Here is a 12,755-nt window from a genome sequence, read left to right as displayed (position 1 = left end):
TGGACAGCTCTATGGAGAGGACGATTACGACAGAGTGGAATCTGGCTGTATAATTCTCATGTTTAATGTGATCCAGGTTGTCATCATGTTCATAGACTTTGTCCACTACCATTCAAATCTCACTTATTCCTTTTTACTAACTAATGAAGGAACTTGTTAATATTTTTAGTCTGAGTTGGCAAGTGCCAAGTTCCCTACATCACCTTACTTGGGTTGACTTCCTGGTTAATTCCTCATTCAGAGGGACCAAAATATAAATGGCAAGGAAACAATCATCAAAGGCATAGAGCAAGTGTTTTTTTTTTTTTTTTTTTTTTTTTTTTTTTTTTTTTTTTTTTAATTATAATTTTTTGTCGTGGGTGCAACATTTGATGTACTAGGTATAAATATAATCTGCCAAACTACAAAGAGTTATTAAACTTCCACCATCCATACTAGACATTTTATTGAGTTTTGAGCTTCTACTAATATATTTCATTTCACTATTCAATTATAATTGTTTGAAAGCATGGGCTGAGAATGTTAATCATTCTCCATCTCTAAAGAACTCAAAAAATTCTATTTCGAACGCAAGATTAACTTTGAAATAAAATGGGTATGATTGGTAACCATCTTCCCCTTCTCCTTTCCTTATATTCAATTCTCTAAAAATAAATCAACTTCAAAACATTTTAACTTTTTTTTTTTCTCACTTTTTAAAAATAATTAAAAAATAATTTAAAAGCCAAATTATTGTTTATTAAAATCATTGATAAAAGCAGATAGTTCGAGCTTTGGATGGATGTATTGATGTAGATGAGCTAAATGTGGGAATGAAACCTGGGCACAACACATCATTGGATTCCTTTGGGAGCACGAATTACGACAGTAGCGAGTATGGCACTAGAAAGCCCAAGCCAGTACTGAAAATTGCGAGTCTTCTCTTCTTCGATTTGCCTCAAGTAGCACATGCCAACAAACTAGCTATTAATTACACACCATCTGTTTGTATTTCAAATTTGAATATAATTCAATGTATTTCAATTATATTATTGGAAAGCTTAATTTCCTGGCACATAAATTACACGCCATGAATGCTTTTCCTTGCACATATGTTTTGTGCCGGGAAAGTTTACACCCCTTCTTGGCACATAATCTAACACTAGGAAGTTTGATAAAACTTTCCTGGCGTTAGCCCAACCGCCTAGAAATTATGTTTATTATTTAAAAAGTAATAATTTGATTATACTAGATTCCAGTATAAACAAAATTTTAAAACCTATTACTCACTAATAGACAATATTCATTACGCTATAACATATGAAAATCATGAGAACTCATATATCTTTAAATCGTCATAAAATAGCTAGTAATTACCACACACCAAAAAAAAAAAAAAAAAAAAAAAAAGAGCTGCTGGCAATGGAAGTGAATCGTGAAATTGCACGTGTAAACATGACGTCGGATGCTCTAAAAAATTGAGCTTCTTGTACTTCATAATTGGTGGACTCTGAAGAACAAGTCTATATATGGACCAAAACGACGACGGCTCTTGGGTGTTGATGGATCATGGGAGTGATGATAACCATATATACAATCATCCCTCTTTATAAAATTGTGTGAGGTAGCCTTTGCCATGTCACTATATTTTAATCTTAATGTACTAAACAAAGAGAGATAAGAGTGATGATAATCTAATCTCTCCACAAATAAAGGTGTGAGCTCTACATGCGCACATAATAAATAAAGCCACCAGTTTGGCTGGCCATGTCACGTATTTTAATCTTAAATGCACTAAATAATTAGAGAGATAATCTAATAAAGTGGTGAGCTTTGCCTCTTTGGGTTTGTTAGCTCCTTAGAGAACTGTAAGTTCTTTGGGAATCTTTACTGCAGCCTCTGTTTACTGATTAAGTGCTAATGCTAATAATTATGATCACCTGCTAATTAAACCTAACAGGAGTGACTTTCTGTATTGTTGAGTTTTGTTCTATAAAGGTTTAATTCATCCAAAAAAAAAAAAAAAAAAAAACCTAGCAACATTTTATCTACCAATTAATTAAGTGCGCCACCTTTTGGTCTCCATGTTAATGTTCTTCTATATATATATATATATATATATCATTATCTTATCTTTAGTTTTCACCAACCTCCATTATTACACAAAAGATATTGATGTTTTTTCCTCTCCATCTCTCTCAAAGTAAGCATTGGACTTGGTGAAAAAATGTGACGAGGGATTTTTTTTTTTTTTTTTCCAAACCCTAAAATATAATTCAAAAGTTCATGTAGTTTAAGATGTTTTGGGCGCTTTGAGTTTGTACCGAGTGTGACTTTCATGGGAAAAAAAAATGTAAAATTTTGAATTTTTTCACATAATTGAATCCTAAATTTGCATATGATACTTTTGTACTGAAAACAAAAACAAAAACTAACAAATTTGCTTTCAAACAAAGTTGATATTCGACCTTCGATCTATATGTTAAAATATAAAATAAATGATTAAATTCGTATCTTCTTATTATAAACTTAAGCTTTTTAGATAAATGATGATATATTTAACATGGTATCAAAGTCAAAAGTCCATAATTCGAATCTAATGACTCTATCATTCACCTTCCAATTCAATTAAATAATATTTCACGTGTTAGACTTCACTAATTAAGGGGGAGTTTGACCCCACACGTAAGGGAAAGTGTTAGAATATAAAATAAATGATTAAATTCATCTCTTCATATCTGCTTAAGTTTTTTAGATAAGAGGTGATATGATTTAACATTATATATAATAAAGTAGGACAAACCCAAATGAGATTGGAGGAAATTTTTTACAGTTAGTTTATTAAACTGGCATTTATCCTTAATTAGAGCGTGTAATTTTCCCATTAACATCAATAAGTTACAAAAGTAGTAAACAAGGCAGATCCTGTCTCCATTGTGCTACCCTTTTTAGTTAGGCAAGTCCAAAAATCCCATGTCATTGATAATCATTTTACTACATGAAAAAAAAAATGATGTTTAGTGTTGTTTGAGTTAGTGTCGCTTGAACAAAAGAATGCGCATAAGATGACTGAGTTTGGCTCAATATGGGCACTGGTGGGTCAGCTTCAACAAAGAGCGCACAACCATACACGAATCACTTTAAATACAAGAAGTTGAGAACCTAATCATGTCACTAAAGCCAGGATAGGCAAGGCGCCTTTTGTGACGACCCGTTTTTTTTTTTTTTTTTTTTTTTTTTTTTTTTTTTTTTATACAAAACATTTGCATAAACTTTAATTTCTTAAAACATAAAAGGATCTTCACAGTGGCACGGCGATATGTCGTAAAACCAACATAAGATACATACCCCATAATAAGTACCTGGTAAATCAGAGTATAACATCTATCTATTATGCAACGGAAAACATAAACCTAATAGCGAGAATCACATCTTAAACCTCTATCATAAATTAATCATAATCAAGAGCCAATATTATATCTATCTATTTAAGTCTTTCCTCAAATTAAATACATAATATAAATAACTTATACAATAACAAGTGACACAAACGTCACAAACCATAAACAAACCCATAAAACAAAGGACGCCCATTGTCCCGCAATTACGACCGTCGCGGCGATCCTTGGTCATAATATCTCAAGTGCACATCTATAACACCATAAACTATGACCGGAGTACCTGCAGCCAACGGAACATCATCTATATGGTTGTGGGGGTTTGCCACATCCGTATAGGTGGAATTATGAGGCAACCGTCTTAGCATAAATAATTACATTATGACCTCATAGGTATACTATTCACTGAGTTTTCGCAAAGAACCAACTTTTCCTTTCTAGTCATACGTACACTATAACAACCACCAATTTTATAAACTTTTATTTGAAAACCCCCATAGCTGATACAGCAAACACCGACTAATAGAAAACATTCCAAACATACTACGCAGCTGAGCTTATACGTAGAAGTTCCATTGTTGGAAACAACTACATACATCCTCACCTACTATATTACTTTTGTTTTAGTGAGACTTAAAAAACAATGGCATATAAATCATGCAACTATCCGATAGAAATATACATAAGTTCTTTCTCATTGAGACTCTTATGCATACTAATACGTCTAGCATAAAACTACTATATATCATAACGTGAAAACAATTTAATTATCATAAAACAAATGCTATGCATGCTTGTCGTTCGTCATCGTTTGCCTAGGGAATTGAACCTCGGTCTTATTCGTTTGCCAAAGGCAATTGAACCCCGGTCTTGTTCGTTTGCCCAAGGGAATTGAACCCTCATGCTCAAATACTATACATTTAATTTCATGGACATGACTTTAACACATGCTTTATTCATAAAACATAAACCATTCAACATGTCGTTTTCTCAAACAATTTGCATAACTTAAATTTCCAACCGCAGCAAGCAATAAAACACTTCAAATCATATCTTAAAATACCAAACATATTTCATACTCATATCTCAAATCATCTTAAATCACATAAACATTATTGTCATATTTCAACATAATTAAAACTACTCAAAACATCCAAAACATATAATTAACATATTGTTGGTTCGATATGAAAAACACATTATTTGCATTCTTATAAAATACATAAAAAGTAACTTTTCTCAGTGAGTAGAATACTCACCTTGACTGCATAGGACTTTTGACTCGAATACTCCCCATATTCTATTTACTTGAACTTTACATTGGAGAACAAGTTGAAGTCTCCAATCATGACACGTGCCTGCAAACATTTATGATGTCAGACTAACTATTGAATCTCATATCCTTATGACACATAAACTACCCACGTGCTCACACATCGCGTTACCTGCTTCTAAAGCTAGCTAGATACCTTAGGCTATTATTAGGTTAATCATTGGTTCTATGTTCGTATTTATTTGTTTATTATCAATAAGATGTATTTATTATTTTCATTAGTTTATATATTGTTGTTGTATCATGTTATTATTGTTAACCCTATTTATAGCTTGTTATTTATTTACTAAATTAACAACATATATACTAAAGCCATATACATGTATATGTATACGTATATACATATACATATACAACACTTAATCCTAATCCATTGATGCACATAAATACCAAGTATGCATGGATAGGTGAATTAGTTACTAAGTTATCTTATTATCATTATTAGCTATTAAACCTTATAGTTTGTTTATCCACTTAGACTAACTAAGTGTATTCAATCCATATGCATATCTATACACATATATGTATAGAAGGCTTATTAAGCTAAACATAGCCTCCTAACGCACTTAAGTATTTCATATTACCTAGGTAACCACATTAATCGTTTAATTACATTTATCAAATGACTCCGGAGCCAATTACTTATTCCCATCACTTATATACGTATATTTATTGAATTAAGATTATTTGAATGATTTACAACTCTTGTTCTTCTAATCTTAATCACTACATTCAACACTTTTACTCTTATTAGTTTCTAACCCTCCAAGTAGTTTAGGTTTAGGACTTTAATCATTATCTAACATACTAATTTAATAACTTTTATTTTAAACAAGATTATAATCATATATTGAATATATATTCATTTACTAAAGCTTATACATAGACTTCAAAGCTAAACATTATGCTTAGGCTTTAAGTTTACAACTACTAATATACTTAGTACTTAATCTTTTATTAACTACTAACCATCTAGGTAATTTAAACTATGGGACCTTAATCTTATATAGCATATTAATCTGATAACTCTTGTTGAACTATTTTATAAACACATATTGTAATATACATTCATTTATTATATCTTGTCTATTTATTTATTAAAGCTTGAGGTATATACATAAATTTCAAAGCCAAACATTATACTTAGAATCAACTTGCTATTAGCTTATAACTCTTATAAATTTTACTCCTATATTAATTATGTCCATTACGATATTTACGTTGTTATCTATATTTATATCTTACTCATTTATTGGTTCTTGTATTTTCTTTATTCAAGTTATTCATTTATTACACTCTTACACCTTAACTCTTTCTCTATTTTAACCACATTAGACGTTTACACTAAAGGATCTAAATACATTAGCTTTTTAATTACTTATTTCCTTATCTTATTTCTCATTCCCCATTTAGTACCAAGATGATGACTTTAATCATTGATTGAGAACACATTCCTTGAACATCCAAATGAACCATAACAAAGAACCCGACTTTAATCGATTCAACCTTATCCAACATATACTCAAAACTCCCATTTACATATCAAGGCCAACTTCTCTCTCAAGTGGAAATAACCTCATATCTTTTACCAAAATCTCATAACATCTATCATCAATAAACCACAATTTACTTTCAATACTCTATATACCTCATAACCCAATTTTCACCAAGGCCTAACACCACAAAACCTAACAAGACTAACATAGGCAAATCCCCTCAAGGTGAATACCACAATATGCCCAAACAAGAGGATAACCTCAACAATAAATCAACAACCAAAATACATCAATCAAAGCCCCATATCTCAGCCATAAACACCATAAAAATCCCACCAAAATTACTCATAAAATTGAACCCAATTCTGAAAATTATCAACCAAAACAGATATCCACAAAGGGAAGACATTATCCGGCCAACCCCCAAGTCTGACCATCCAACACTCTTAACAACCTAAATTCCTTCAAGTTAAAATAAATCCACAATCTCCATTATGAAACTAACACCCAACATCAAAGGTTAATCGGCCAAACCCCCATGGAACCAACCTCAAACATCATCTACTGAAAGTCAAAGGCCCCAAGCAACATAACCCAAGTGGTTCTCAACAGAAAATTAGAGGGAAAATTAAGCAAAACCAAAGAAAGGAAAAGAGGAATCTCACCTGAACAGGGCCGAAATTCACTGTCCTAGACGCTGCCTCCACTCCATGACGGTGGCCCGACCACCATAGCTCCGAAATCGCACTACTGACGACCAAGAACCCACCTCCACGTACGGGTTCTCTCTCAACTCATCTCTCTAAATCACTCTCTCAGTTTGTAAAAGAAAAGGAAGAAAGGATGGGTTTCGGTTGAAATGGAGAAACAGGGGAGAGGTATATGTTTGTGCGTGAGCTGATGAAGAGAGTAGGAGGAAAAGGGAGAGGGAGAGCTGATGGAACAGAGGTGCGTGCGGAAGAGAAGGAGAGGAGAGGAAGAAAAGGAGAAGGAAAAAGAAGTGAAAAAGAGAAGGGAAAGAGAGGCTGTCAACCAAAATGGAGAAAAAGGGAAAAGAAAGAAAAGAAAGAGGAAGGGATAGGGTGACGTGTCACCATGTGGGTGGTTGGAGGAAGATGAGGCAATCATCTCCCAGCCAACCGGGCGCTAACACGTGGCAGTGGGAGATTTTATTTATTTTTAAAAACCCCACTATGTTAAAATCTTATCTTTTAGCAACTAATATCTAACCCCCCATGTTTAATTTAACTACAATTTACCCATACAATTAATTATTTATTCTACTAAAATTCATTTTTATTTCAATTATATAAATTTATTTCATTAGAAATTATTATTAGTCTCATCCTATTAAATAAATATAATTTATTAACATTAAATTCCCTATTTATTTTTATTGGTCTTTACACTTTCATCAGCTACGGGCACCAACTTTCTCACTCACATAAGGCACAGTATCAACGGCTCCCGGGAGGTTTACTCTGAGTCAAGCTACTCATCCGTCTTTATCTCATCTTAGTAACCAGCAGGATAGGTCACATAGTAACTGCATGGTGTAGGTCAGATGCAAGATCAAGACCCTGATGCGCAACTGATTGTCAAAACCCCGTATTTTTCATTAAAACAGAGCGATTTGAGCATTCACAAACTATAAGCTATGAGGCCCTTTTCCAATTGGGTGCCCCGACTCTTTTCTTCATATTCCTCGGGGGATAAAGCTCTTATTGGACAACTATAGGTAGATTTAGGGAAACTACTGGATTGTTCTTCGACAAAGGAATCAGGAAGACAATCGGAGTGTGTGGTCCCTCTGTTCAAAGATTAAAGATTCTCCCTTCCCTTTCCTGACTTTTAGTAAGAGATATTCCTGGGCTAATGCACCTTTGCTTAACTTGAAGTCGAGGAATGTGCATACATATCTATTCTATCCTTGAAACCAAACCGAAAACTAACTGTCTCCCTCTAGTTGCCTCCCCCATTTTGAATTGGTCTCCTCGAGGGGCGGTACACACAAGAACCAATCGAAAAAGGGGCAAACTTATTCCATACTCACATCGACAAACTCACCCACAGCTGGAATTCAAATTCCAGGATTCAAATTCCAATCAGTTCAACACTTGGGCTGGGTCCTTGAGTACAACCCAACCCTGAGGGAAGGCACCGTAGCAACATCCTTATAACATTGGGCACATTTTAAACACAGAGAAGGGACACCTTTTCCCAACTGACATCGTAGATCGAATAACACTTGCTACTTGCGAGGTAGGGAAGATCAACTTGCCTTTACATTTTAGTTATCACACAATAAGGATGAGCAGTCGACTATGATCCTTGTTCATAGACCCTATTTGTTGGCCTATATCTAATACCCTTTTATGCCTCTGACTTTCATGTAGGGAAATCTCTCCATCTATAAAATTGCTTATTCAAGTATGGCTACTTTCAAGTTACTACTATAAAGAGGTAGTTTGCTCCTAGCCATACTCGACTACCTTATATGTCTTCAATGTCATTAACTTTCTCACTTGAATCAGTGAAGAACCAAAGCCTTGTCTTTGTGAACCCATTCTCTCATCTTTCAGTACAAGGAAGGTGTCCATCTATAGGGCAATCAATCCTAACAAAACCAAAAGACTAACTTTAAACGGAGTCCACGAGAAAGAAAAAGGCACATCACTACATATAAGATAAGAAATCGGGCATTCAAAATGGGAAAGAAAAATAAACCTTATTGAGTGGGAAGCGCTGGAAATCCCATGATTGTTCACTGCAACAAAGGAGATACCTCAGGGAATAGCCTAACTCAATTCTAAACTTTATGTAGGAAGAGAGGCCATGGTATCTGATAAGTGTCGATTGTTACATATTCAAACCCCTTAACTTATATATGTTAATTCCTTAGCATTGTTATTTGTTTGATTTTGTGTTGTTTTAATGTTTTCAGGTTTTAAATAAAGATACAATTAATTCCATTAATTTTGGGCTTAAAGCACACTTTGAGAAGACCTAGAAAATATGTTTAAGCTTAACCAATCATAATAGAAGGCCTATATGATGTGGTTAAGTTTAATCAAATTAAGAGAAGGATTAAATCGAAATTTCTTCACTAAGAGTCAAAATCGGATTGGGTTCAAATTTGGATTCTGCACATGTCTCAATGTTTGAATCATAACTTTTTTTTTTTCAGATATCAGATTGCAATGAAATTAGTGGCGTTAGAAAGATAATAAAAAATTCAACAAATATGTCAGAAATAGATTTTCCCTAATTCGGACGTTTACTATGCCAAAATTGCCCTGCAATAAAAGACCGCAATTTTGGACGAATTTGGAATCCTTTTCCTACTTGGATTGAAGTTTCAATCTCATACGTGGACAAGAAGACTCAAGAGACGATTTTTCTGGAATTCCAAGAGCTTCTAGGCGTCTCCTAATCTCTATAAATAGACCTCTAAACATTGAAGAGTGACACATTGCGACCTAGAGCAAATTTAGAGAAAAACTTTTTGAAGGCTTGAAGAGTTGAAGAGAAGTAATCATAGCAGGAGGCCATTGTAGCAACGTCATGAGCGGCTAAAAACCTTTGTAGGGTATTGATGTAGCCCTATCCATGTACAATTGTTTGATTCTATTTTAATTTAGAGAATTTTAGTTTATGCATGTTGGTTGTATAATTATGAGAATTGATACAATTTGATATTGTTCTTCATCTTTTAATGCAATTGTTCTTCAATTCATAATCAATATTGGTAGAATTCTTCTCTTGTCTTAGAAAGCTTTTTACCTTTATTGAACTCAAATCATTCTTATTTTCTATGATTATGAGAATGATGATTATACAACGGATTTAATTGACATATAATCAAGAGGATTAGATAGGCCATGCCTAGGGAAGATGAATCGTACTACACCCTAGTTTAGTGTAATTTAGGTAGATGATTCGTACCAACCGAAGATGGGTTATACTTTTCCATTAATTGTATGTATCCTATTAAAGACGTAGCTAATCCATGCCTAGGAAAGATAGGTCGTACCACATCTTAGTGGTTAGGTGGATGGTCCGTGCCAACCGAAGATGGATTATACTTATTCTTTAATATGGTAACTTCTTGTTTATTTATAGCATGCATAGATTGAATTTCTCTAATTAAATATGGTTAACCATTGATGTGCGGATAGCAGTGAAGTCAATACTCTACTCTTTCTCTCTCTTATATTTCAATTCTCTTTTACGTTTATTTTATGCACTTTAATTAATCACAAAATCAACAATCTTTTCTTTTTCGTTAGTTATTTTTAATCTTCATAAACTTGATAACAATACCCCTACAGTCCTTGATGTTCGACACTCTCTCTATAGCCTTATCCTACAAGGATTCGTCCTATTGCGAGTGGTTAATTATTATTGATAGATTTTAGTAAACAAAAGACTACATCAATTTTTGGCGCCGTTGCCGGGGACTGCTTAACGGTTACATTATTAAGTTTTAAAGATTAAATCTAGCTTCATTATTTTTTATTTCTTTTTATTTTTATTTTTACTCTTGATTTTTGTTTCTAATTTTGCTTTTAGCTTTTCTTTTTCTTTTCTCTTTTAGTTTCCCTTGCTGACTGCCATCAGCATCTACAGCAGCTAAATTCCAGCATTCCTACAGGCTGTTTGTGAGCTTTTACCTTTATTTTCTTTTGTTTTATGTTGGGTCGTCATTCTCTATCATTGCTTTTGATTTCTTGTGACCCCGACATTGAACACACTCTTGGACAACTTAGATCCAAAAGGAACTCTAATTTGCTTGGAGAGCGCATCACTGAGACTATGGGTGACAATACCCCTATGGCTTTGAGAGATCATTATCTCCCTACCACATACACTTCTCCCACATGTCTCACGCTGCTAGATGTTACGACAGTTGTGACGTCCCATATTGCCTGGGAATGAGGATGTGCTTATATGTATAAATGCACCCTTTATGACACAACGGGTTTTAAAGCCTTGATGGTCATGAACCTATCAGAACTCCGCAGTTAAGCGTGCTTCTGAGAGAGCAATCCCAGGATGGGTGACCTCCTGAGAAGTTTGGTTTGGGGAGTCAAAAGCGGACAATATTGTGTCACTGGGGGTGGGTCGTTACATTTTGGTATCAGAGCCATTGCCTAGCCTGAGATGGGGAGAGCGTGCACAAGCCAATGAGGGACGCCAGCGGGGACGCTGGGTCCAAAGAGGGGGTGATTGTGACGTCCCACATCGCCTGGGAATGAAGATGTGCTTATATGTATAAATGCACCCTTTATGACACAACACGTTTTAAAGCTGTGATAGTCATGAACCTATCAGAACTCCGCAGTTAAGCGCACTTCTGCGAGAGCAATCCCAGGATGGGTGACCTCCTGGGAAGTCTGGTTTGGGGAGTCAAAAGCGGACAATATTGTGTCATTGGGGGTGGGTCGTTACAGCAGCCCACTATGAGATTAAGCCTAGCACTATGCAGAGTTTACCATATTTTCTAGGACTTAGTACTGAAAATCCTTATGACTTTCTCGGTGAATTCCTAGCAATTTGTTCTACCATTAAATTGAGCGGGTTCACCGAGGACGCTCTAAGGATGCATCTTTTTCCCTTCTCCCTCAAGGAAAGAGCCAAACATTGGTTTCATTCCTTAGCACCAAACTCCATTACTTGTTGGGCTCAATTGCAACAAGAATTTCTGAAGAAGTATTTTCCCATAGGAAAGACCATTGATATTAGGAGAGCTATCACTAGTATCTCCCAATATGAGGGAGAACAACTGTATGAGACCTGGGAAAGACTCAAGGACCTACTTAGAACATGCCCACACTGTGTTGTCCTGAAATGGCAGCTATTGCAAAGCTTCTATGAAGGCTTGACTGAGCCTAATAGACAAATGGTAGATGCACCTTGTGGGGGAACATTTTATGATGAAAAGTGAGGACGAAGCATGTACATTATTTGAAAACTTGAGTAATAATTCCATTCAGCATGCATCCACTAGACGTAGAGCGCCTGCACCTAAAGCACTAAAGACCGAAGGTCTTTTTGAAATAGGACATTCTTCAGATGTAGCTACCCAAGTAGTTGATGCTATCACTAGGAAATTAGATCAAATGATGGTTGCTGGTTTTGCTCTTAATTCTACTCACATGCGCACACAGCATGCACCATGCTCATTATGTTCTAGTCCTATGCATCACACAAATGATTGTCCTACTGCAGGAAAGTTTTCTGATGATTCAACAGAGCAGGTCAATGCAGCTTTTTCACATCCGGGTAATGATCCATACTCCAATACTTATAACCCAAGGTGGAGAAATCATCCCAATTTCTCATGGAAGGCTCAAGCTTCAAGTAACTCAGTCTCAGGGGTGCACAATCAAGCTCAATCTAACAGGCAGCCCTACCAATCTTCTTCCACATACCGCCCTCCACAGCAGCAATCTTAGGCTACACCATCTCCTCAGTCAGATTCTGACATTCAGGCTCAAATGTTGAAACTTCTAAGCGACATCAATCAGAAAGTGGACTCTCAGAATC

General features: G+C 35.0%; 1 long non-coding RNA gene across 1 annotated transcript; it reads right to left on the bottom strand.

Annotated features, from left to right (window-relative positions):
* Positions 1-3,421: 3,421 nt before the first annotated feature.
* LOC133863049 (uncharacterized) lies at positions 3,422-7,226 on the bottom strand. Its single transcript, XR_009899361.1, has 3 exons — positions 6,872-7,226; positions 4,637-4,735; positions 3,422-3,681 (listed from the first exon to the last, which is right to left on the bottom strand). It is a non-coding gene; the product is annotated as an uncharacterized LOC133863049 (long non-coding RNA).
* Between the last annotated feature and the right edge of the window lie 5,529 nt (positions 7,227-12,755).

This window comes from Alnus glutinosa, chromosome 3 (genome assembly GCF_958979055.1).
Source record: "Alnus glutinosa chromosome 3, dhAlnGlut1.1, whole genome shotgun sequence".
Taxonomy (NCBI): domain Eukaryota; kingdom Viridiplantae; phylum Streptophyta; class Magnoliopsida; order Fagales; family Betulaceae; genus Alnus; species Alnus glutinosa.
The sequence above is the reverse complement of the archived record's forward strand: the minus strand, read 5'-3'. Positions and strand labels throughout refer to the sequence as shown.